The sequence below is a fragment of the Budorcas taxicolor genome, chromosome 1 (genome assembly GCF_023091745.1).
Source record: "Budorcas taxicolor isolate Tak-1 chromosome 1, Takin1.1, whole genome shotgun sequence".
Taxonomy (NCBI): Eukaryota; Metazoa; Chordata; class Mammalia; order Artiodactyla; family Bovidae; genus Budorcas; species Budorcas taxicolor.
In genome coordinates, this window is record NC_068910.1 from 181,938,591 (window position 1) to 181,965,030 (window position 26,440).

The 26,440-nt window shown below is 41.7% G+C and overlaps 2 long non-coding RNA genes across 2 annotated transcripts in view; both read left to right on the forward strand.

Moving 5' to 3' along the window:
• The window catches only part of LOC128053566 (uncharacterized), a 30,953-nt gene extending 6,070 nt beyond the window's left edge, over nt 1-24,883 (forward strand). Inside the window, exon 4 of the long non-coding RNA XR_008199928.1 lies at nt 24,791-24,883. This is a non-coding gene — a long non-coding RNA (uncharacterized LOC128053566). The remainder of the gene's footprint in view (nt 1-24,790) is intronic.
• LOC128053750 (uncharacterized) overlaps nt 1-26,440 on the forward strand; it is a 417,990-nt gene that overhangs the window by 103,798 nt on the left and 287,752 nt on the right. The window lies entirely within an intron of this gene.

Below are 26,440 nucleotides of genomic sequence, written 5' to 3' on the forward strand. Positions count from 1 at the left end.
ACAGCTAAAGTTGAGGATATTATTACCTGGGAAACACTGGCTGAAAATAGAGTTCTAGGCACATTAGGCACATTACACTTATGGTTGCGTCCAATTTTAACCTATGACTCAAGAGTTTTTTTAGTCAAACTCGGTCTTATTAAGGCTATCCTTTAATTGAGTGGCTCTCTGACTCTGAAGAGTCTACAGATCACAGCCTTTCTGTGTTTCAGTGAGCTGAATGGTGAGCTGGGGGGGATATAGCTGGTCTACACACTGACACACTGACTATACACTGACATCTATATGAACAGGTTCGGGTTTGTAGGGCTTGAAGCATATGTAATCTTGAGGAGTGAAGTGAAATGAAAGTCTCTCAGTCGTGTTCCACTCTTTGTGACCCCATGGACTACACAGTCCATGGGATTCACCACGTCAGAATACTGGAGTGGGTAGCCCTTCCCTTCTCCAGGGGATCTTTCCTACCCAGGGATTGAACCTAGGTCTCCCGCATTGCAGGTGGATTCTTTACCAGCTGAGCCACCAGGGAAGCCCCGTAATCTTGAGAAGCTCCATTAAAAACTGGGTACTGAGCCTTGCAAGGAAACAGAACATGTGAGTGGCCCTAAAGCTTCAAGGCACATCTTCATCTGCTTAACTTCAGGCTGTTGTGTGGAGCGAGTAAGATAAAGCATGTGACATTAGCACATGGTTCACTAAAGCTTAGCTGGCATGATTAAGAATATCTTAACATATAATTTAGATTTAAACTATGGTGATCCAGTGATATCTGTATTTATTTAATTTGTATGTTGCTACTTTAAGCTCTTTACCCCACATTTGAGCAGAGTTCTTGCTCTCTTTCCCTCAATCTGTCTATAAGGCCCACTTCTCCAGTAGGCATAAGAGAAAGGTGCCTTGGGCCCATAATAATACAGAAGCACACAAAAAGGTTTTTATTTATTTTAAAATCAGATGAAAAAATAAGCTTTCAGTTTCAAAAATTAATATAGTCACTTTTATTCCAGTGCTGTAGTAACATCTAATTTTTAATATCTTCTTACAGAAAAAGAGGTTTCCCTGGTGGCTCAGAGGTTAAAAAGTGTCCGCCTGCAATGCGGGAGACCTGGGTTCAATCCCTGGTTTGGGAAGATTCCCTGGATAAGGAAATGGCAACCCACTCCAGTATTCTTGCCCGGAGAATCCCATGGATGCAGGAGCCTGGTGGGCTACAGTCCATGGGGTTGCAAAGAGTCGGACATGACTGAGCAACTTCATTTTCACCTATGGAAAAAGAAACCTGCAAGGCAAAAGTTCCCAGGCCCACAAAAGTCAGAATCATCTGTGTGTCTTCTATTGGCTTCTCTCTTTTAGTCAGTTTTTTTTTTCTTCTCCATTACTTTCTATAGCTTCATCTCTTCCTCGCCTCTCCCCACTCTTTACTATTTTAGACCTCTTATTCTCCTAACTCTAGCATTTTCTGGCTTATATCCATATGACACTTTCATGTAAAATGAAAAAAATAAAAAACAAGCATTTTCCTTGTGCTAGCTTTTCTTTTCTGTCTCAGCCTTTTAATTCCTTAGGTTATCAGCTTTCAGAGTGAAGACGCGTAATCCCTTAGAGAATGGAGAACTCAGAATAGAGAGTTTGAGACACACCTTCTGAAACTGCGGCCTCTTGAAAGCCTGATTCCTAGCAAAGAGTGTCACCACTCTGCTTTTCATATTGGAACGCGATGTAGACGATGAACATTAATTAGGATTATCGAGCCAGGGAGGCTTACCGCACTGTGACAGATCACAAGAAAGAGAATGCCGCTTCTTTTTTTGGCTGCAGTTCTGAGTGTCATGTATGTATTAATTCCTGGACTCAAGCCAAGTTACTTTAGGGTGAGATGCAGTCTATTATTTTTAGGTCATTGGGTAGGGATGGAGGCTATTATTTTAGGTTAGTAAGAAGGTAGGTTGGGTTAATTTCAGATGATCAAGTTTCCTATTATGACCCTTCCTTCACAAGCTAATTTTGGAATGTTATCATTTACAGTTCATGCTTACAGAGAACTTAATGTTGGAAGCATTCCTTAGTTCAAGGGGATTTCACACTTAGGTGGTTTTCAAGTTTTATTGTTTTCCAGCTTACTTGTCTGACTTAGAATCCCTATGGCTTCTTAAATGTCACAAATGAATGAGTTAAAGAAAAAAGCATACACACCAAAAACAAATCAGTACTTAACCCCTCTTCCAACAACTCCGCTGTCCCAAGGGAGATATACATAAAGGAAGAAATAAAAGTGGCAAGTTTCCTGTTTCATAAATGCCTTGAATTCAAATTATATCTTAAAGACAGATTGAAAACAAAGGCTATTATGAATAACATACAGATCATTAAGATCGTAATCTCTAAACTCTGGCATATAAGTCTTTGATTTACTGTAGAAGTTCACACTGATTATCCAGGATGATTTCCAGATGTTTACTCTCTGCATGTAATTAAATTTTAGTAAAAATTATAACTGACTCAGTTACTTTAAAAAAAAAAAGAACTGTCAACAGAAATATGGAAGAAGTTTTCAGTGAGATATATTTTTTCCCTCATGGTATCACTTCTCTCATGACAGAAATCTCCTTCCTCAAATATTTCTGACTCACTTAAACCTACCCCTGATTTTAACCAGAGAAGAGAAAGCTGCTCTGAGAAATGTGATGGATTTGATCACTTCAAGTCTATCATTTGGGAGGAAACTGCCACAAAATTTTCATGACAGAACAGAAAATTGGCACAAGTAAATTATTGAGTCTGTATTCACAGACCTAAGAGGGAATAGAAAAATATGACAATGGCCAGTAAAATGAAATCTTCAGGGAGTATCAAAGTATCATGGAAAAACAGGATATGAGCATTGTCTTTTTATGTGTTGGGAATTGAAATTATAAGTTTGGGAAAATCTATGCACTATATCAGCTAGAATGTGAGTATCATGTACAATAGCAAATGAAGAGATGGATGCCATGTGATGGGAAAAGAACAAAAGTCAGGCCAGAAAATAGTTCAAAGATGCATATCATGAAGAAATCATTTAAATATGTTATAAAGAAGGAGATGGCAGGATAATCAAATACAGAGAAATAAAGCAGAGGGGAAACACAGAGAGAAGAAGAAGGAGGCACAATAATTTGACAAGAGAGGAAAGATGAAAAGGTAGAATGAGAGTGAGCAGCAGGCGATGGTTCTTAATGACCTGTTTCTCATGAAAAATGCATTATCCTAGAAGGGAATGATTTTCCTCCTCCCTCACACTACTTTGATTTGTGGGTCTACAACACACCAAGCCCACTGGGATGCAGCCGATGGATTCAGAGCTTCCAGAATGATCAACCAGAGACTGCCATTCCAGACACCAAATGCAGTGTAAATAATTAAATATCAATGCAAGTCAACTAACACGGATAAAGTGTGTACCTTCAGGATGAAGCAGGCATCAACATTGTGACAGAGTGTAGGGTCTTGACAGAAGTGCAAAAATCCAAGGGAACCAAAATGGTGATTGTGGGTTGAGGGGTGGGGGGACTCAAAAAGGGTAAATGTAACTTAACCCAGAAGTTCTTAAGCTTATTCTGAATAGCAGACTTTGTTGATGAAAGCTTCAGGCTTTTACCCAGGAAAATGCACATTTGTGTGTATAAACAAAATTCAGTTTATGTCAGAAGGTTTATAGATCCCCTGAAGTCTGTGTTCCCCCTATTGTAAAATCTTAGAGTTCTGAATTTAATAGAGATACAATTTTTTAATAGCCCACTATTTAAACTGCTTACTGATTCACTTCAGTTACAATCTCAGGAGTTATTGTAATTACTGAATTTTTACTAAAGAGGGAGGCACAGATGTTGTCCCTCTGTGAAAACTTTATTCAAATAATGACTTTCTCAATCTTCCAGTTGGATTTTTTGTTTATGTATTATTTATACCTTGTTCTGTTCTAGAAAAAAATTCCACTCATATATGCATATAATACAAAATAACAAGATAAATACTTGGAGGAATTGGGGTGAAATAAAAGCATAGGTAAAACCCCAACAAAATCCAGAAAAAAATTAACAGTATATATTCTCATGGTAGACATCAGTTACAATTTTGTAACTTTGTAGTAGCCAAAACTAAGACAAAGACAGGCTTAATTACAAGATTTATAACAATCTATAAAATAAAAACTGATTATATGTTAGGCTGCAAGTAACTGACAGCACAACTAATACTTTAAATGAATCAGTGGTTATTTTTCTTGCTTAACAAGAAATACGTAGGTGGGCAGTTGTTCAGTCATGTTATCAGAGACCCAGGCTTTCTCTATCTTCCCTGCTATCCTTAGGGTGTTGAGTTTTTTTCACTTTGTAGCCTCGCTGCCTCAAGTGGGCTGCTGCAACTCCAGACATCACATCCATAATCAAGGTAGAGAGAAAAGGTAAGGGACAGACTAGAGAGCTCTCCTCTCACATGTATTTTTCATCAGGAAAGCAATCGCTATCCTAGAGGCTTCCTTGCCCACTTCTTTCTGTTTCATGGCCGTAACTGGATCATATGATTTCCCCTTCACTACAAGAGAGACTAGAAAAGTGAGCACTGCCTTTTTGGCCTTTACAGAGAAAGGAGGGCAAGCAAAGGCCTTGAGAATGGCTTTGGTTTAGTGTCTTCTGCACACAGTATGAACAGTTTTTCCTGATGTAGAGCAGCCTCACTTCTGGCATCAAAAGGAGGATACTGTGTGATTCCTCAGACTTTGCCCTAAACATCAATGGCTGCAGTAAATAAGTGCAGCAGTAAGTACCATAGCATCCCATGGAACTTTATGTTTCTTTCTATAGGCTGATAGTTTAGGCTAAGGCACAAATTTGGAAAAGGGAGGCCTACAAGGAATCAAAACTCAAGTCCACAGGCTTGTTATGATCTTGTTTAATCCAAGGGCAACATTTAGCCTATTTACAGTAATGTGTGGGTGGCAATGCTCTTGAACTACTCCTTTGTAAACTGGACTTTGAATGAGAATGAGACCACAGAAGTGAAAGGCTGTAATCGCCAGCACAAACCTACCTGGAACATGAAAACCTACATTGCTGATAAGAGCAGATACAGATGCTTTAACAACCTACTAGAGAGAGAGGAGGGTTAAATGCTCCTTATACAAATTCAGAAGCATAACCAAAACGTATGCCTGATGGACAGATGTTCTCTGGTGGAGATGAGCCTCAAGAAGAGGTAATCATTCTTTCCACTCTATTCCCCTAGCACTTTGTCTCTGATTGCATGCGCAGCCCAGATTTATGTAACTCTATTACTGCTTACAAGTCTACTCATTTTGCAGCCTCAGACCATGTTATTTTTCATACAATAGACAGGTATATTCTTAGAAATATCTAGAAAAACGATTCTTTCATTGAACAGTGGGTGGTGGTTGCTTAGATAATGTTTGAAGGAATAACATTGCACAAAGAAATCAATGATAACTTCCTTCATGCTATTTTTTCATAGTAACGACTTGAAATAAGCATTATTTGTGAATTCTTACTGCTTAAAGATTGGAATACTAGCTGCAATGGTTTAGACACAAAAGGATAAAAGTTCAAGGGAAGAAAGATTACTTTCCTTTGAAGAAACTGTGAACTAGCTGAAGGGAGGGGCATATAAAACATGTATCTGAGGAAGGAAACCAGAACGTTTACAAATGCTGTTTTTAAGATTATTTTTGGCTGTGATGGGTCTTTGTTGCTGTGCATGGGTTTTCTCTAGTTGCAGCGTGTGGGCACTGCTCTCCAGTGGTGGTGCTTGGGCGTCTCACTGCAGGGGCTTCTCTTGTTGCAGAGCACAGGCTCTAGGGCACGCGGGCCTCAGTCGTTGTGGCACACAGGCCCAGCTGCCCTAGGGCATGCGGAATCTTCCTGGACCAGGATCCAACCCATGTCCCCTGCATTGGCAGGTGTATTCTTAACCACTGGGCCACCAGGGACACCCCACTGTTGTTTTAATAAAGGGTAAATTTGACACTAAGCAGAAAAAGGGTACAATTAAATTATAATGTTTTTGTGTCTAATTCCATGTTTAAGGGCTTCCTTTGTGGCTCAGCTGGTAAAGAATGTGCCTATAATGTGGGAGACCTGGGTTCGATCCCTGGGTTGGAAAGATCCCCTGGAGAAGGGCAAGGCTACTCACTCCAGTGTTCTGGCCTAGAGAATCCCACAGACTGTATGGTCCATGGGATCTTAAAGAGCTGGTCACGACTCAGCCATTTTCACTCACTCACCATGTTTAAGGTTTTCTGCTTGATAAAGAAGATTAAGGTCTATGACTTGCATTATAATTGGAGGTGTTCCATAAATAAAAAGAGTTGGTGAATAGAGTCACCTGATAACAAATTTTAAAATATAGCTGTGAAATAGATTCTTCATCATGTATGATCAAGCTACCTCTTTTGCACTAATTGTGGGTTCCCTGGTGGCTCAGTCGGCAGTCCACTCACAATGCAGGAGACCTGAGTTCGATTCCTGGGTCAGACAGCTCACTCCAGTATTCTTGCCTGGAGAATTCTAAGGACAGAGGAACCTGGTGGGCTACAGTCCGTGGGGTCACAAAGAGTCAGACACAACGGAGTGACTCAGTTCAGTTTAGTTCAGTCACTCCGTTGTGTCCGACTCTTTGCGACCCCACGGACTGCAACATGCCAGGCCTCCCTGTCCATCACCAACTCCTGGAGTTTACTCAAACTCATGTCCATTGAGTCGGTGATGCCATCCAACCATCTCATCCTCTGTCGTCCCCTTCTACTCCTGCCTTCAATTATTCCCAGCATCAGGGTCTTTTCCAATGAATCAGTTCTTCGTATCAGGTGGTCAAAGTTGACTAACTTTCACCTTTCACTTTTTTAGATTGGAAATGAAACATAATCTGTTAAGTGTTTTCTTATTGCTGTAAACATTAAAGAGGCATTCCCATCTTATTTGGGGTTTAGGAGCAAATGGAAAATGACATCATCTAAATTACACACTAAGCTGCAAGAATAACAGCAAATGAAAGATGAACAAGACATGCGGGGAGAGCAAAGAAGCTAATTTATTGGCACTGAAAGTTAAAGAATTATGGGATGGGATGTCAAGAGTGTCAGTTAGCTGGAGAGCATGAAATTTGGGCAAAGAACTTCAGATTTCATATGCTAAGAAACAGTGAAAGTATTTTTTAAAAATCTGACTATTGGATTATAAAATATTTGAGAGTAATGACTGACTTCTAGGTTTACATTAATTCACTTGAAAAACATTATGAGACTATGGGGGATCAAAAATAAATAAAAAGTAAAAATAAGAAATAACTCCTCTATGGTCCTTGGTCTGCTAGAGAAGAAATGATTTTTAAACAAAAAGCTGTCATACAAGGTGGACTGTTTTAAATTCCATGGCAGGAATACAGGTCAAGTTCCAGGGATTCTGCTATATGAAGGAGTTTCCCAGCTGTAGGACGTCAAGAAAGTCTTCCTAGAGAAGGTGACATCTGAGCTAGGGAGATGGGAAGAAGAACATCCTAGGGAGAAGAAACATAGTAGCTAAAATGTTGGTGGCAGAAAATAGAGGCATATGTTTAGAGGTTAGAAACCAATTCGGTTTTTCTGGTCCATAAGAGCTCAGTAAGTGGAAAAATGAGAGATAAGGTTGAAAACCTTAGGTTTTCAAGAAACTGTTAGGTTTAAATGAAGGTACTTGGACTTCATTTGGTAGATAGTGAGGACTATCAATGGTGTTTTGAGTCCCTTACAGAAACAGGATATATGTTTTCCTAGTGGAAGAGGCAGCAAATGATAGGAATCAAGCTATCATTCTGTATACTTTGAAGAGCCCGACACTGTCTTGTGGGTCAGTCACTAAGTCATACCCTACTCTTTGTGACCCCATGGACACATGTAGCACACCAGGCTTCTCTGCTCTCCACTGTTTCCAGGCGATTGCTCAAATTCACGTCCATTGAGTCAGTGATGAGTGATGCTATCAAAACAATCTCATCCCGTGCTGCTCCCTTCTCCGTTTGCCTTCGTCTTTTCGAGCATCTATTTATTACAGTATAGATGACAATCTTTTTAAATTGGCTATTAGAGACATACATGAGCAAGGAAGCCATCTAGGAAAGTTATTGAGAATGTCTGACATCTCCGGGGGGACAAACAAAGGATGGACCAGGTACGCTTTGTTGGCACTCACTGTCCATACCCACCTCCTTCTGCATGCTCCCTGTGTCACAGAGGCTGGAAGGCTAACATTTACATTTCTCTGCTCTCTTGCTCCCAGGGTTCGAGATGCCTCCCATGAGATTTAGAAGATGAAATGCAGGTGGAGGCCAATTTTATTTCTGCATCATTGATAGATTCTGGCAGAAATGAATTTCTGCGGTAGACAGACTTCACATCCCACTGTCTTGTAACCAGCTTCACGGATATGGAGCACCCGTGAAATTGGCAGTGGTTCCTTGACCTCTGGGTGTTTGACAGTGAACTCCTGCCCTCTTGTTCAGAGTTACAGGGTTATAACCTCAAAACATAGCAGTGCCACTAGCCTTGCATCTAACAGGACTTGCTCACTTACATTTAACTCTTTCAATCATTTTGTAGCGCTCAATTCCCTGGATTCAATTCCTTTCTACTTGAGGTACCTAAAATGGTCTGTTTCCTGCACTGAACCTTGACAGAAACAAGGGACTAAGAAACTTGCATTGCAGAGGGAGGTAGTCATTCAAGGGAGACAAGTCACTGTGGGCTGGAGGAAAAGAAATTGAAGTCAGAGGGCTTTTGGCACTCCCAAGGGCACCAATGTCCTTTTTGCCCAGTGGTCACATCTATTTGAAGAGGAAGGAGAGCAAGGTAATCTTTATCCTGCACAGCTGTGTACTCAACTAAAAATAGGGAGTGCCATTAAGGAAGGGGGCAAGGAAAGATATGGGAGGACAGTTAATACTTTCAGTCACATCAGTGTAGCATCCAGTCTTCCCTCATAGGGAGACTGGCAGTTTCCCTTTTCTTGGCCTCTCAGACACCACCCTCATCCACAGTTATAACCTTAATGCTACTGCTTTTGTCATTTTTTGGTCATGTTACCCTCTCTCCCATTCTGGGGCATTTTTCTTGGAGTAATTCTGCTAGCAATAGTTACTTTAAAATTCTTTATCAGTCTACCTCTGACCATCTAAATTTCCCCTCTCACTTGTCTACCTAAAAATTGAACATCCCTCAGGCCAAACTTCCATAATGTCTTCTTCTAGAGTCATCTTGAATTTCTAGGTCCTGTCCCCAAAAGGGCTTCAGGTTGTATTGCCCTTCTCCTGACCCACCTTTCTATTCTTCCTTCCAGAAGTCCAATAGTTCTTGAAAATATCTTCCGTGAAGCTTTGCTGGACTAACTGCAGTCCTCTGTATACCTCAGATGAATCTCCAACCAATGTCCCTTCTGCTGTGCCTTACCAGGGCTGAAAAATACTTTCTGTAATATAAACTGCATCTCTTACAATTTTGCCAGTATTCTTTCAGAGTTATTTTTAATCTGTGAGTTTTCTCCAACCATATTTTTTTTTCCTTTTCCACTTTTTCCATTCTTATATTAAAGAAGCTCAGGGACTGAAGCCATCATAGAAATAGATGAAGAGAGACTAAATTCACATATTCTGTTGATAAAGTTTCTCTCTTGGTTTTCTTTGAGACCCAGTGAACATCTTCCTGCATCTTCTGGGACCTATCATGGCTCTTATCTACAACACCTTGGGCTTCCCAAGCTTCAGGCTTAGAGATGCAACCACAGACAACTGACTTACTGTGCCATTCCCTCGAGAAATTCCCTGGCTGTAAAAGCTCCTATTGCCTGAATGGAGTGAGGATGGTTTCCCTTGGAAGTCAAGAATCGGTTCGATATAATTCAATATCTAATCTCCAGGCAACAGGACAAGGAAAGAGGCATCTTCTGTGTCTTCAGCATTTACGATAGTCCAGGTTATGTTGCTGTAACAAACAACCTTCAAATATGAGTGACTTTAAACCAAACGCGTTGATTTCTTGTTCATGCTACTTGTCCCTTGTAGGTTGGCAGGGAAACCCTGACATTATAGTTATTTAAAGGCTCAGGCTGATGGAGAAACTACTGCATTGAATACTGACGGTCCCCATTCCCGAGAGGAAAGAGAGCTCCAGAAAGCCTTGCATCAGTAATTCAACACTCTAGCCAGGAAGAGATCCATGTCACTTCCATTCATTGGCTAGAACTAGTCACATGGCTCTGCCCAACCACAAGCAGACCGGAAAGTGCAATCCGCTTTGTACTTAAAAGGGTGGAAAACTGAAACTATTTAGAGGACAGCACTAATAATATCCACAAAATCTAGCCGATTGTAATTATTAATATTCACAAGCCACTATGTGACCCAGAATAACTTGAGGCAATTGCAATCCACATTTCTAAACCTCTTTGTGTTTCAATCAAAGGAAATCACTTTCAACATTTTGCTCCTAATTACTGTGTATCTCTCTCAAATTGTTCCTACTTCAAGGTAAAAGGTTTTGAGAGCACTGGTACAAACTCCCAGGCCTGTCTCAGCTTCCTTGTTTAACATGCTTAGCACCTGGCTCTCCTTGAGCGTCCTCCCCACCCCTCCTGTCAGCCCCAGCCTCCCCCCTGCTCTTGCCCATCACCCTGGGAGCAGCTTGCATGCATCACTGTTTCAGTGGATGGCAGCAATACACAAGGGCACCTCATTGTTGGAAAGGAACTGCCTTCTGCCTGCCAAGGACAAATGCAGACACACAAAGCAATATCAAGCAAGACTTCACATCAAAGGGAACCCTGCCTGGGCTTGCCAAGAGCAGGGCTGCCTCTGAGCCTCTCCCTTCAGCCTTGTTAGTATTCTTAGGGCCCACAGGGCCCAGGGTGTTCCTGCCAGGCCCTCTCCCCATTCACCCAGCACTCCTGTTCACTCTGACACCTAAAGCTCAGACTCTCTCTGAATCCGGCCCCAATCACTTGAACAGAGCAGAATGCCAAGTGTTTAAAAATGTTAGATGATTAGGAAGGAAAATCCATGAGAAAGATTTACCCTGTGAACTCTGTTTGAGTAGGAGAACCAAACACTTCACTCCACTTGTTCAGTGCGAGAACACAGAGGGAATTAAGTCCCAGCCTAGAGCTTAAGGGGGAAAAGCACAGCAGGGAAACCTACCTACTAAGGAAGGAAGGATGCTCTGGGAACAGAGGTTGGGGACCATTAGAACCAATGCTAAAATGGAGACTGGCTGTTCTAGGCACTCACACCTAGATGGGGAGAAGTGGTTTCCAGAGAAACTTCTAGTTCTATTTTTGAATCAACACACGGAGTTCAGGTTCCATTCAGGAAAAGAAAAAAGTCTCTGTTTTAGAAGGAGGATGAGGAAAAAATATAAAAAGGGACTAACAGTGACAGACAAAGGGAAAGAAACTATTTTAGAAAACAAGTGAGGCATTCTGATCTGGATGCTAAAGAACTCTTTTGGAAAGCTGCACTAATCATCAAAATACAATAGAAGATTTTGAAAGTTATAAGCCAAAGATTGTGAGAGATGGAAGAGGAATTTATAGATTTTTTAAAAAATTGTTTTGAGTTAAATTTCTGAGACTCTGGGACATCAAAGGACTTTTTGTCACACTGATTAGTGACAAAGCAGTGGCTAGAACCCTGAGCTCCTGGCTCCCAGGTTCGGTGGAGCAGACCTAGACATGGAATGGGATCAGAGTGAAGGTCTGAAGCTTCATCAAATACAGTATTTTTAACACATGGCTTCAACCCTTTGACTAAGATCTTCCACTGTGGCCAAGCCTACTGCCCTGTTCCAACAGTTTCCCAGAACGGTAGTAATTAGAGCAAAAAAATAAAAATAAAATAAAATAATGGCCAGGGCCCAAAGAAAATGTCACAGTTCTAGAAGTGGGAGGAGGTAGAGATAATGTCTTTATATAATTTCCTACTTCATGTGACTGTGTATCCATGGAGAGAGCTCAAGCTTTCCATGATGGGGAAAAAAAAATTGACATCTTTTACTAACCTCCCACTGAAAGGCAACATTTCCTTCACTATGAAGGCAGGCAACAAACTAAGACAGTATTTGCAGAACTTGGACTTTGTCACTAATAAAAATACGAAATATTCTCATATCAGTTTAGCAGCTATTTTGGTATATCTTTATCCTCATTAAAGTCAAGTGAAGTGAAGTCGCTCAGTCATGTCTGACTCTTTGTGGCCCCATGGACTATAGCCTACCAGGCTCCTCTGTCCATGGGATTTTCCAGGCAAGAATACTGGAGTGGGTTGCCATTTCCTTCTCCAGGGAATCTTCCCAACCCAGGGACTGAACCTGGGTCTCCTGCATTGCAGGCAATTGCTTTACCCTCTAAGCCACCAGGGAAGTCCTTAATTACTACTTTGCAATTATGGTAGTCATTTGATCTGCCACTGGAGCTTGTTATTCAGTACTTAATAAATAAGCACATATATGGCTATGTTACAGATTTTTATAAATATTTTGAAAACAAAATTTTATTATAATTAGATTCCCTTGTAATCCTCTGTATTTTATGTTATTTTATGCAGTCAAAGGCGTTGTTCTGAGAAGGGACCCATAGACTTCATCTGGCTATCAAAAGGGTCATGGCATGATGGCTGCGAACCCTTGACATATAAGGGGTGAGTAAGTGTCAGGTTGCTGACTGGCACCCATGTCACTCGAGCCATGTCTCTGTGCCATTGCCCTGTGGGCTCAGAGTGACAGAGATGCTCACTTGTCATTCCGGATTGGAGAACTGCCAGTGTCTCTTGTTTGAGATTCCAGGATGTGCCAACATTTGAAAGCTGGTATGACTATATTACAAACATGACAGAGAAGAATCCATTGTTTGGCATTATTATTAAAATGAAAGCTCATAGGGATTTGGTGACATTTATATTAAGAGGGCTGTATTCATATGTCTCAAGGAAGTTTTTTTCCCAGGGAGTTTGCATTCCAAAATCCACTCAAAAGGAAGTCAGATTTTTCAAAGATGGCAAATGTTGGTTTGGCATGGCAAATAAATGTTTAGAAAGAATGAAATTTTAAAACACCCAGGCACCATTTTCCACCTCTCCAATAGGCAAAGAATTTTAAAGATGACAGTTTGCAGGAATGGTGGGGTGTAATGAAATGGGTGCTTTCATAGGCTGCCCACAAGACCAAGAGTTGGCATAACTTTTCTAGATGGCAGTTTGGACTCTATATTTTCAGGGCTTTTTACCCAGTAATTTCACTTCCAGGAATTCATCCCTATACACAGAATTACAAGATATTCTTTCAAGGATATTCATCAAAATATTATTTATAACAGTCAAAACTGGGAAACAACATGAATGCCAACAATATGAGGTTGGTTAAAGAAATTATGCTACCTCTGCAGGGCACGCTATTATGTAGCTAATTTTAAAAAATAACCATTCTGAAAATATTTAATGATATGGGAAAATGCATGAATATAATGTTAGACTTAAAATGCAAGACATAAAACTGCATGTGTAAAATAATCCTGTTTTTTAGTTTCAAAAATAGTCACTGTATTTCTTTGTAATCTTATTTATATGCATTTGCATGTAGAGCATATATGTGGTTAAAAGAAAAACTTGGGAAGAAAGGCATCAAAGTGTCAGTCCAAATTGGCAGTGTTTGAGTGGTTGTGTTTAAATCCTATATTTTTATTTATTGACTTCGTTATACTTTGTCTGTGGTTTATTCTGACATTAAATAAAGCAGTAAGACACTGTGTTTTAAATGATGAGTTGGTGCCACCAGGGCTGATCTCTGTTTGCAGGGCCTTCTTGTTGCTCCAGACAAAAGTTTGTTTTGCTGGTTGCTACTGAGTGTTATTTTTCTCCTAACCTTTGCTCTCTTTCCCCACCCTGGGCTTTGAGATGTCCGATTTAACCAAGTTCAGAGTATTCTACTCATGTACATTTCCCCCTCTAGCTTAACCAAAAACTTCAGAAACTACATCAGGGCTGCCAAGCTGATAGAATCAGCACCAGCATGAACGTCAACCAGAAACCTCTAGGCATAATGAGAAATAGTTCAGTGGGGGAATTTGAAGCTTTTGTAAACAAAACTGAGGATGGAGCTTAAAATAGGGTGAGAATTTGAGAAAGCATCTGCCCCTCTTCTCTTTTTACTTATAGCTGTTTCTGCCTAGTTGTGCTTTGTGCATGTCGGAGGCCAGGAAGGGCAATGAAAAAGAATTCTTCTAGAGCCACTTAACCTTTCATTGATATTTGCCTGAAAGTCATACATTTTCAACTTTTAGTGATTATTTAGTAGGTAGTGTATAAAATGGCTGGAAAGAAATGTTTGGCTGGATGAAGATATTATCTATTGATTTTACCTTGAAAGAGAATTATGAAGGCAGTTTTCTGTCTGGGAATGTTTGTTTTAGGCATCTATTATCTGCAATGCCATTTGGAATTTTAAAAACACTAGAGTCTATATTCCCTTCCTCCTCTCTTTCTTAAACTTGGATCGATGCTCTCCTGGGTGAAGTTTAAAATAATAAAAACTGAGAAACCATTTACTCAATGCCTGCTGTTGCATAGCAATCTAAACAAACAAGCCCCTTTCCTCTGTTAAGAACTTCCAATAAAACAAATCACAAAGGTTGTGTTTAAAGAAGATGATTTCCAAGACTCCTTTTTTCTTCTTTAAAAGCTTCCTTAAAAAAAAAAAATTAGAGGCCAAAGATTGCAGGCAAAAATTGACTTTTTTGTGAGTCACTTCTCATACTACTGCAGGGATTTGAAAACTTTCGTTTGTGGTGAGGCCAGAGGGGCTGAGCTGGACACACGAGTACCAAGCCAACCAAAACAGGAAAAACAATAAGAAATAATACTAACCATCAAGGGTTCAGCATCCTCTGTGTGCCCGGCACAGGGCCATGTCAATTACCTAATCCCCTAACTAACCTCTTGTGTTGGGTGTCTGCCATCTCTATGTCCAGGCCTTCCCGTGACTCTTCTCCATCCTGTTCTCTGCTCAGGAACCATGATCTGCGTAGACTTCAACAAAAGGCTCCCTTGCCCATGGGCACTGGCAAGAGACAGGAGGGAGCAGGCAAGGATAGTGTACTTATTTTCCTGGCGCCTGACCTGCTGGTTACGACAGGTTGGCTGTGTCCCTCTGTTCAGAGTCACAGCCCTGGCCAAACAGCCCTCCCTGTCCAACTCCCCTCCTTGAGTCCAGGAATTGCTCCTCACCCTCTGCCCCTTCAGGCCTCCTGGCGGTAAGAACTCCTCACTGTTGCTCGCTCCAGAGGGTGACCCTATCCCCTTTTTTAAATTACTTTTTATCTGCACTTGCTGCTGCACAAGGGCTTTCTGTAGTTGCAGCATGCGGGGTTACACTTCAGTTGCAGTGCTTGGCTTCTCACTGCAGTGACTTCTCTTGTGGTGGAGCAAGAGCTCTAGGCATGCGGGCTTCAGTAGCTGTGGCCCACAGGCTCAGCTGCTCCACAGCAGGTGGCATCTTCCCAGACCATGGATTGAACCTGAGTCCCCTGATCTGGCAGGCAGATTCTTAACCAGTGGACCATGATGGAACCTAATGATAGAGTCCAGCCCTACCCAGACCTCTGCAAAGAGTCTCTTTGTTCACTCACTTCAGCCACCCCTTCTTTGGGTGCCATCTGTCTCCTGCATACCTGTTACCCCTGCCTCCACCCTCAGGCAGACACTGGTAGTTCTTGCTAAGAGGACTATTATAGTTCCTTGTTACTTTCTAGATTATTTTATATTCTCTTGTAAAGCAAATCTTTTTAAAAAATTATATATATGCATATATCTATATCTTATTGACATATAGTTGGCTTACAATGTTGTCTTAGTTTCAGGTATACAGCACAGTGATTCAGCTGTGCATACGTACTTATATATGCATAAATATATAGAGACTCTTTTTCAGACTCTTTTCTCTTTTAGGTTCAGTATAGTTTTCTGTGCTATACAGTTGGTTCTTGTGGTTATCTGTTTCATATAGTGTGTATATGTTAATCCCAACCACTTAATTTACCCTCCGCCCTTTCCCCTTCAGTAACCTTGTTTGTTTTGTGTGTCTGTGAGGAAGATCTTTCTAAAGCTCTGCTTAGACACTCAATTTGCCCCTGCTCCCCACAGAAAAGCATTCAGACATGCCAGAGCTCTTAGTCTGTGCTCCATTTCCAAAAGATGGTGCAATTTTCTCTTTCCTTATGATCGCTCACACCATCAATGGGCCTTTGCTACCCGCTTCCAAAATTACACTCATCCATCAAGATTCTCCTCCAGCCTCAACTTTTCCAGTTAGTCTTTCCTCCCTGATGTTCATGTTGGAATGTCTTTCTGTGCAAGTTACTGGGAAATCAGTGACCTATCACTTTGCCATACATCCTCTAGTATTTTAGAAACTTTATTTAAATTTTAAATCATTTGACTTTTCAAAAACATGGGCTTTGCCGCCAAGTAGTTTTGGCCTTGACTAGAACTCTGTCAACAGTGGAAACTCGCGTTACTTATGAACCTGGCAGAATCTCCTTGACTCCAGAATGAAAGGGATATAGTAATACCTACCTTTCATGGTACTGTGAGGATTAAGGGAATACCTATAAAACTCTTACTATACACAATGGCAGAAAAATATTATTTTACCTCTCTTGTTTTCTCTTTCTTTCCACTAGGGCTCAAAACTAGCTCAGTTCAGTTCAGTTCAGTCACTCAGTCACGTCCGACTCTTTGCGACCCCATGAATCACAGCACGCCAGGCCTCCCTGTCCATCACCAACTCCCGGAGTTCACTCAAACTCACGTCCATCAAGTCGGTGATGCCATCCAGCCATCTCATCCTCTGTCGTCCCCTTTTCCTCCTGCCCCTAATCCCTCCCAGCATCAGAGTCTTTTCCAATGAGTCAACTCTTCCCATGAGGTGGCCAAAGTACTGGAGTTTCAGCTTTAGCATCAGTCCTTCCAAAGAAATCCCAGGGTTGATCTCCTTCAGAATGGACTGGTTGGATCTCCTTGCAGTCCAAGGGACTCTCAAGAGTCTTATCCAACATCACAGTTCAAGAGCATCAATTCTTCGGTACTCAGCCTTCTTCACAGTCCAACTCTCACATCCATACATGACCACAGGAAAAACCATAGCCTTGACTAGACGGACCTCAATCGGCAAAGTAATGTCTCTGCTTTTGAATATGCTCTCTAAGTTGGTCATTACTTTCCTTCCAAGGAGTAAGCGTCTTTTAATTTCATGGCTGCAATCACCGTCTGCAGTGATTTTGGAGCCCAGAAAAATAAACTCTGACACTGTTTGCACTGTTTCCCCATGTATTTGCCATGAAGTGATGGGACCAGATGCCATGATCATTTTCTGAATGTTGAGCTTTAAGCCAACTCTTTCACTCTCCTCTTTCACTTTCATCAAGAGGCTTTTTTGTTCCTCTTCACTTTCTGCCATAAGAATGGTGTCATCTGCATATCTGAGGTTATTGATATTTCTCCCAGCAATCCTGATTCCAGCTTGTGCTTCTTCCAGCCCAGCGTTTCTCATGATGTACTCTGCATAGAAGTTAAATAAGCAGGGTGACAATATACAGCCTTGAAGGACTCCTTTTCCTATTTGGAACCAGTCTGTTATTCCATATCCAGTTTTAACTGTTGCTTCCTGACCTGCATATAGGTTTCTCAAGAGGCAGGTCAGGTGCTCTGGTATTTCCATCTCTTTCAGAATTTTCCACAGTTTATTGTGATCCACACAGTCAAAGGCTTTGGCATAGTCAATGAAGCAGAAATAGATGTTTTTCTGAAACTCTCTTGCTTTTTCCATGATCCAGTGGATGTTGACAATTTGATCTCTGGTTCCTCTGCCTTTTCTAAAACCAGCTTAAACATCCAGAAGTTCATGGTTCACATATTGCTGAAGCTTGGCTTGGAGAATTTTGAGCATTACTTTACTAGCATGTGAGATGAGTGCAACTGTGCGGTAGTTTGAGCATTCTTTGGCATTGCCTTTCTTTGGGACTGGAATGAAAACTGACCTTTTCCAGTCCTGTGGCCACTGCTGAGTTTTCCAAATTTGCTGGCATATTGAGTGCAGCACTTTGACAGCATCATCAGGATTTGAAATAGCTCAACTGGAATTCCATCACTTCCACTAGCTTTGTTCGTAGTGATGCTTTCTAAGGCCCACTTGACTTCACATTCCAGGATGTCTGGCTCTAGGTGAGTGATCACACCATCGTGATTATCTTGGTCGTGAAGATCTTTTTTGTACAGTTCAACATTTATTAAATGCTTACCACATTTCATGCATTTTGCACACATTCGTTTCCTTATAGCAGTCTAAATATTTTTTTACCTTCCCGGGTGGCAGCAGGGGTAAAGAATCCACCTGCCAGTATAGGAGACACAAATGGCAACTCACTCCAATATTCTTGCCTGGAAAACTTCACAGACAGGGGAGCCTGGTGGGTCACAATCCATGGGGTCCTGAAGAGTCAGACATGACTGAGCACATGCACAGATTTATGTATTATTATTCTCCCTATTTTATGGATGAAGAAACTAAGGTACAGAGAGGTTAAGAAAACTTGCCTGAAGACTACAGTGGGAGCCTTAATTCACAGGTAGATCGGAGGCTTTTTGAGACAAAAACCTAGCTTTATACCAGATTTCTTTCACAGGGCCAAGCATGATGTCTTACATATAGTCAGTGTTCAATGAATGTTGATTTCATTCCAAGAGGGGAAGGCAATTAGGCCAGTTTCGCAATAGGCAGGGGGCTAGAAAAACACTTTGTCGAAGCAGCAGCTGCTTCCAGGAAGTAAGCGGTAAGTAACAGCGCAGCTGAGAAAGAGCTAGGACGTGCGGATCCAAGGAATGCGGCTGCTGCCGGAAGTCAGAGGGAAGCCAGCTGGGGTGACGTAAGAAAGAAGAGAACCTGAGCAGGGAGGCCCGCGAGGTTGGAAACCTGCACCCACGAAGCCGGAACTCCTCTCCCAGCCATTCCCCTGGCCCCGCGGAGACACTAAATCTTACCCCATCCTGTGGTTATACCGCTGGAGCATCCTTAAAAACACTTAACCCCAAACTGATGGGCCCTTTCCTGCTGCCTCTCTTACTGAAGCCAGTAACCTCAGAGCTTTTTGGAATTTCTGTTAAAAAAAAAAAAAACCCAGATCCTTGGACTCATTCGTTCTCCACCAACACAACTGTCTCTCACACCAAGCATGGGACATATGGCCGAGCATCTGAGTCGGGGCAGATCGGCCAGCAGTGCTGGCGGGCGGGCGGCACAGGCTTTCATTAGAATGGATATGTCACAGTAAATCATTTTGTAAAAGTTCCCTCCCCTTCTCTCTGCATAGCGAAACATAAAGGAAGACGAATTACCCACAGCTCCATAATGCTGTTTGAATATGCCAAAGTTTGTGCCTGAGACACTTACTGACACTGCCTTAAATATCTTTTTAATATCTTGGCCAGGTCAGGCATACCAATGGCATTACAGAGCTTGCAAATCAATGCCCCAGCTGTTTTGGTTTTTTAATAAAACTGAATGTGATCTCTTTTAAATGATTGCCTTCCACCCCCTAGTTTTCTGCAGGGCTTTCAGAGAGTGGGACTCTCGGCAGCCTTGAAGTCAGGACTTGGCTCTGAAAGAACAGTTGTTCCTTTGGGGTGGGGGTTGGGGGTAGAAATTAGACATTTGCGGGATTACTGTCGTCATCTTTCCCTAGTTTTCCCGGCCTCACAAATCTGGTGATGGACATAATTCACAAAACCAATTTGTGGTTTGCTGTTTTCAAAAATGAATTTACCAAAATGTTGCTGACGAATCTGAAGTTCTCAACTTCTAAAAAATCACATCGGTTTCTCTGTCTGGGTTCAGTCCAAGTGATTTATTCATAATTTTATTAGAGATCTTTTCCCAGACAAATTCTCTGTATCTGAATATCAACATCATGGAAATTGAAAGAGCCCCTACCAAGAATTCAACCATATGCATGTGACTTTTGCCCTTGGGGGGGGAAAAATGGAATATGTAAAACTGTTATCAACAGGAACCATCTTGCCTTCTGTATATATATGGTCCCCAGTTACGACAGGAATTCCTCATGCAAGTAGGGAGGTGATCTTGTCAAATCTGAGGTCCCAGTAGGAGGAAAAATCCAATGTAAGTGCTTATAAATCAGTTTTATAATGATATTAGTTGACTGCTACTTGTGTGGGTCATAAATGTGACATCACGATAAACAGTCTAGTTACTTTGAGGATGCATTTGAAGGACTCTTTTATTGGCTTTGAGATATTACAGTACCTCCAACAGGAAGGTCTCATCTGCTCTTGCAGTTTATTGCTTTTACTTTCTATAGTTGGTGCAAATTGTCTAAGCTTTGTTTCTTCTAATAGTTTGCCTGGGGTTACATTTGTGGAAGTCTGTGTTTTCCCTGGGCCTTTGGAACCACAAGCCAAATTAAGAGAAATAGGGAATTGGAGCTTCAGCTGGGCCCCTGGAGAGGCCTTCTCCCACCGCCTTCCCGCCCCTGACTTTTCACAAACCAGCTCCGAAGCAACTAAAATTTCTCCCCACCCCACCTCCTTTTTTTTCTGACCACAGGCAAAGTTCTGTCTCCTTGGTTCTCTGAAAGATATCCATTCCTGAATTTCACCCTCAACCACAGTGGAGGAAAGGGAATAACTGAGGTCAGGAAATATGGAAAGAATGTTAACAATTTACCACTAAAATATACATTAAGAATATTTTCAGTAAGTATAATCTCCACGTTGAACTTCTAAATCTAGAATTCTCCTGTCATGGGACCATCTTCACATTTACGCGTGCCCCTTTCAGCTTCAACTCAGCCCTTCCTGAAGGAACGATCTTTAAAAAATAGAGCTAATTAAAAGTAGACAAATAAGGTCTCCAAGTTTCACTCCTTGTTCAACCCTGGACTACACTGATTATCACTGTTGAAGCAGATAGGCTAAAATACTCATCTTTTGCATGAGCGAGTGCCTGAATATCACCAGAGATGTGAATAGACATAAAAATAGAAGTGAAAATACACTCACAGGTAATGCCTTCAATTGAATAATAAGTTCTGTTAATAGAAATCCAAAGTCATGAATAGTTTTGCTTTAAGAATGTCACAGAGGGACTTTCTTGGTGGTCCAGTGGTTTAAGACTTTGCCTTCCAATGCAGGGGGTGTGGGTTCGATATCTGGTTGGGAAGCTATCCCACAAGCTGTGCAGCCAAAAAAAACCCCATAAAACAGAAGCAATATTGTAACAAATTCAATAAAGACTTTTAAAATGGCCCACATAAAAAAATCTAAAAAAAAAATAATGTCACAGCATGTCAGCACTAGAAAGGGACTTAGAGATTCTTTTTAATTTTTTAATCTTTATTGAATTTGTTGCTGTATTGCTTCTGTTTTATGTTTTGGTTTTTTGGTCCCAAAGCATGTGGGATCTTTGTTTCCCGACCAGGGATTGAACCTGCATCCCCTGAATTGGAAGGTGAAGTCTTAGTCACTGGACCCCCAGGGAAGTCACTTGCTGCTGCTGCTAAGTCACTTCAGTCATGTCCAACTCTGTACGACCCCATAGACAGCAACCCACCAGGCTCCCCCGTCCCTGGGGTTCTCCAGGCAAGAACACTGGAGTGGGTTGCCATTTCCTTCTCCAATGCATGAAAGTGAAAAGTCAAAGTGAAGACGCTCAGTCGTGTCCGACTCTTAGCGACCCCGTGGACTGCAGCCCACCAGGCTCCTCCGTCCGTAGGATTTTCCAGGCAAGAATACTGGAATGGGGTGCCATTGCCTTCTCTGAGGGAAGTCCCTTAGAGATCCCGTTATTCAACCCCTCACTTTGTGATACCAGTAACAATAAACACCATTGCTAGTATATGGTTATCTCATTTAATCCTAACAATTGAATGTCTCATCCCCATTTTGCGGATGAGAAACCAAGGCAAAGAGAGGTTAAGTAACTTGCTCAAGCTGAAGTGGTAGAGGTAGTATTCAAATTGAGGCACTTAGGTTCCTAATTCAAACATCAGTTAGAGAACCTCCAGGGACTTGAGCCCTTGTCTCCAGCAACTGGCCTCTTTGCCCTGCCCTGGGGCAAGTGGATGGTTGAGAACTGCCTGACTTTATCAGCTCCTTCCTTGTCACATGGCTCCCCCTCACCCTAATCTCAGGTTGGCCTGGAGTGGCTGTCATGATCTAAGATGAATCTGCCTTGGTCCCAAGAGCTGGAGCCAGGGCCTCCCCAGACATGCATGCTGGGCTGCATCTGTCGCTAATGGGATTTCCAGATTTCTGCGTCTTGATGAGCCCCCACTTGGCAGCCTTGCATATCTGAATCAAATGTGTGCAGTCATGCTCTTCAGCTGTTCCAGTCTGGCAAAAAAGTGAGGATGTCTGTGGTCAGGTTAACTCTGAGAGCAGACTCACTGTGAAAGAAATGGACCTCTTAGCTGGCTTAGGTTTCTGAGTTCATCTTTGCAGGGCTGAAGCTACCTTGAGAATGCAACATGTAATGTGATAATAATGCCTCCAATACTCATTTTCCTGAGATCCTGAGCATTTCCTGTATTTTTTCCTTAGAGGTATTTTTTTACCTCTTCCTGTCTTTTTTCCTAAGTGACATATTATAACTTTAAGTCCACTGTCTTGTTCAGCATTGTTTTCTCTGTATATTACCTAGCATAGGGCATTAAACTTTGAAAACCAACCAAGTATTATTAAATCCAAAAAAGAATAGCTTGTACCCATGCCATATTTTCTCACTGACCTGTGTAGTGAAGTGAGCCACTCAGTTGTGTCCAACTCTTTGTGACCCCACGGACTGAATTCTCAAGGCCAGAATACTGGAGTGGGTAGCCTTTCCCTTCTCCAGGGGATCTTCCCAATCCAGGGATCAAAGCCAGGTCTCCCACATTGTAGGTGGATTCTTTACCAGCTAAGCCACAAGGAAAACCCAAGAATACTGGAAGGGGTAGCCTATCCCTTCTCCAGCGGATCTTCCCGACCCTGGAATCCAAGCAGGGTCTCTTATATGGCAGGCAAATTCTTTACCAACTGAGCTATCAGGACCTGTGTAGTGGACTTTGGCATTTCTTGGCTCCCCATGCCCTTTCTATATCCCAACAGATCCACTTCATTTTTGGAGAATTCTCTTTCCCTCACAGTGTGAGATCTTAGTGATCACTAAGTCCCGGTGCCCACTTCTTGCTCTGGCAGCTGCAGAGGCAAGTCTCTATCTCATAAGGTTGTAATGTGTATTTAATGGGTTAATTCAGAATAGCGTCTAAAACATGCAGTGACTTCTCAGTAAGTATTAGCTCTTTACTTGCTGTTATTGTTCTTCTTCATCTTGTTCTTGTTTACCTTCTCATTTTTGTTTTTATCATTAGATTACTATCCTTTTATGGCAGTGGGACAAGGGCATTTGACCTGAACTTGGCCACTCAGACTCTTTTCTCCTGGCATGTTGAATGTTGTATGGTTTACATAGGACAGAAGATGTGGTTCGATTTTTTTTTTAATTGCAAAATATAACAACACTTAGGAAAGAGTGCATAAAGCTATATGGTTGGCGGGTTAGTCGCTAAGCCATGTCCAACTCTTGTGACCCCCATGGACTGTAGCCTGCTAGGCTCCGCTGTCATGGGATTTTCCAGGCAAGAATACTGGAGTGGGTTGCCATTTCCTTCTTCAGGGGAACTTCCTGACCCAGAAATCAAGCCCAGGTTTCCTGTCCTGGAATCCCATGACAGAGGAGCCTAGCAGTGGACTGGCCTCAAAGCTCAGTTGGGAAAGAATCTGCCTGCAATGCAAAACTGCATGCAAGATTTACAAATAGTTGAACACGTGCCCGCAGAGCACCACTGTGAAGGTTTCAGCCTCCTAAAGCTTCCTGTGTGTCCCTCACCAGTTGAAACCTTCTCCCTCATCAGGGACAGCTTCACGGGTATGTTGGCTGTGCAGTGGCAAAGGACGCTGTGCTCAGAAGTGTCCCAGGCTTGGTTTCATGCTTTGAGTTGCCATCTTAAAATTCCTAATAAACTTTGACCAAACAGTCATACATTTTCGTTTTGCATTGGGCCCTAAAAATTATGTATTCTGGTCCAATTTTCACTTCTTGAGGTAACCATTGTCCTGACTTTCATGAAGATAATTTTCCTGCTTTTCTTCTTTAAAAAAATTTTTTTTAATTTTATATTGAAATATAGTTGATCAATGATGTGTTAGCTTCAGGTGTACAGCCAAGTGAGCTATACTTATTCATGTATTGATTCTTATTCAAATTTCCCGCTTTTTTTTTTTTTTGTAATTTTTTACCCTTGTGTGTATCTGGAGCTCTTCACCCCAGTGGTATTCTCTGACAGACTCCTGCTACCAATCTACCAATCCTATGGTTCCTGTTTCATAGGTGTCAGAGATGCCCTGTCTGTCTGCTTTCAATATTCTCCCAATACATTTTATTTTGCTCAGGTTTGCCAGTGTCACTTTCTGTTGTTAGTGATCAAGGAAACACGACTGGTCCAGTCTGTTACTAAAAGACTCTTGATAGAGAAAGAGACAGTACATAATATTTTTATTTGTTTTGTTTCTTTTGCCCGTACCCCTAAGTCTGATGGGTATTCTACAGATTTCAGATTCATTTAAGAAGCCAGATTTATTTAAGAAACATCTAACCTGACAAATTCTTGTTCTCTAGCAGAAGAAACTGAAACTTAAAGTTGTGAAAGCAGTTACCTGTGTTTAGAAAAATATCTCCAAGCAAGCCATGAAGCCCAATGTACCTGCCGATGACACTTTTCTGAAAAATTGCTTCAGGTTGCTCATGGATCGCCACTTTTTGGAGAACTCCTCCCCACAACATATGGTTGCGGTAGGACTCCCAGTTATTTAACCTCAGGTGATTGGTTCAGCCATAGGCATGTGACCTAGAAACAACCAATAATAATCTTCCCTAGGAGCTTTCTGCTTAAACCATCAAAAGGTCCCTGGCTTTGGAGACCCTGGAATGATACACGCTAGGGCTGTCGTGGTAAATTCAGGGAATGGAAAATGGGGAAATTTTCTATTGCAGTAAAGACTGAAGCCAACACATAAAAGGCAGTAAGTAGAAGCCATGAGGTACCCAGAGGGTTGGTAGTTGATGGTGGCACAAAAGCAGAGAAATGCTGGTTGCCAGACTGCTCTGAGCCTCTTGGGGCTCTGTGATGTCTTGAGGAACATTTCACCACTCCATGACACTTGGCTTTATTGCTGTCAAGATGGTTCCCTCCTCTTCCCATGTCCCTGTGTGTCCTAAGACAAACTTTCACCAACTTGCAATCTTGTTTCCTTCAACTTCATTCTCCATTGAGCAGCCAAAGCAAACATAATGAAATTAATATTTTATAACTGCTCTCAGGATATGGCTTCAAATTCTTAGTATCATTTGGGATGGTTTATGATCTTGGCCCTTGCTTACTTCTCCAGCCTTGTTCTCACCACTTTCCCCCGACCTCCATCCCTTCTCTTACACGCTCTGCTCCGGAACCACTCCCTCTCCCTCTTACTTTTTACTTACCTCTCCCTACCTTGCTGTGAGTTTCCTCACCTCCCTCTATCTTGCTGTCTCCTACTCTTCCTTGAGGGTTTCATTTGAGTGTCTCTTCCTCCAAAAGATTTTTCCTGACCCCAAAGGCTGGGGTTCACAATCATGCACTATAGAGCTCTTTTATTTTAAAATCTATTTTATTGAAAGATAGTTGAATTACAGTGTATTAGCTTCTGGTATGTGTGTGTATGCAAAGTCGCTTCAGTTGTGTCTGACTCTTTGTGGCCCCATGGACTGTAGCTCCCCAGGCTCCTCTGTCCGTGGGATTCTCCAGGCAAGAACGCAGTGTGTTGCTGTTCACTTCTCCAGGGGATCTTCCCAACCCAAGGAATGAACCCAGGTCTCCTGCATTGTAAGCAGATTCTTTACCATCTGAGCCACCAGAAAAGCCCAAACTAATATAATTATTCATTATATTATATATTCTTTTTCATATTCTTTTCCATTATGGTTTAGCAAAGGATATTGAATATATATAGTTTCCTGTGCTATGCAGGAGGATCCTACTGTTTATCTGTTCTGTATATAATACTTTGCATCTACTAATCCCCAACTGTCAGTTTATCTCACCTCCACTGCCCCTTGGCAACCAGAAGTCTGTTTTTCATGTCTGTGAGTCTGTTTTGTAGATAAGTTCATTTGTGTCATGATTTAGGTTTCACATGTAAGTGATGTTGTATGATATTTGTCTTTCTCTTTCTGACTTATCTCACTTAGTATGATCATCTCTAGTTTTATTTATGTTATTGCAAGTGGCAT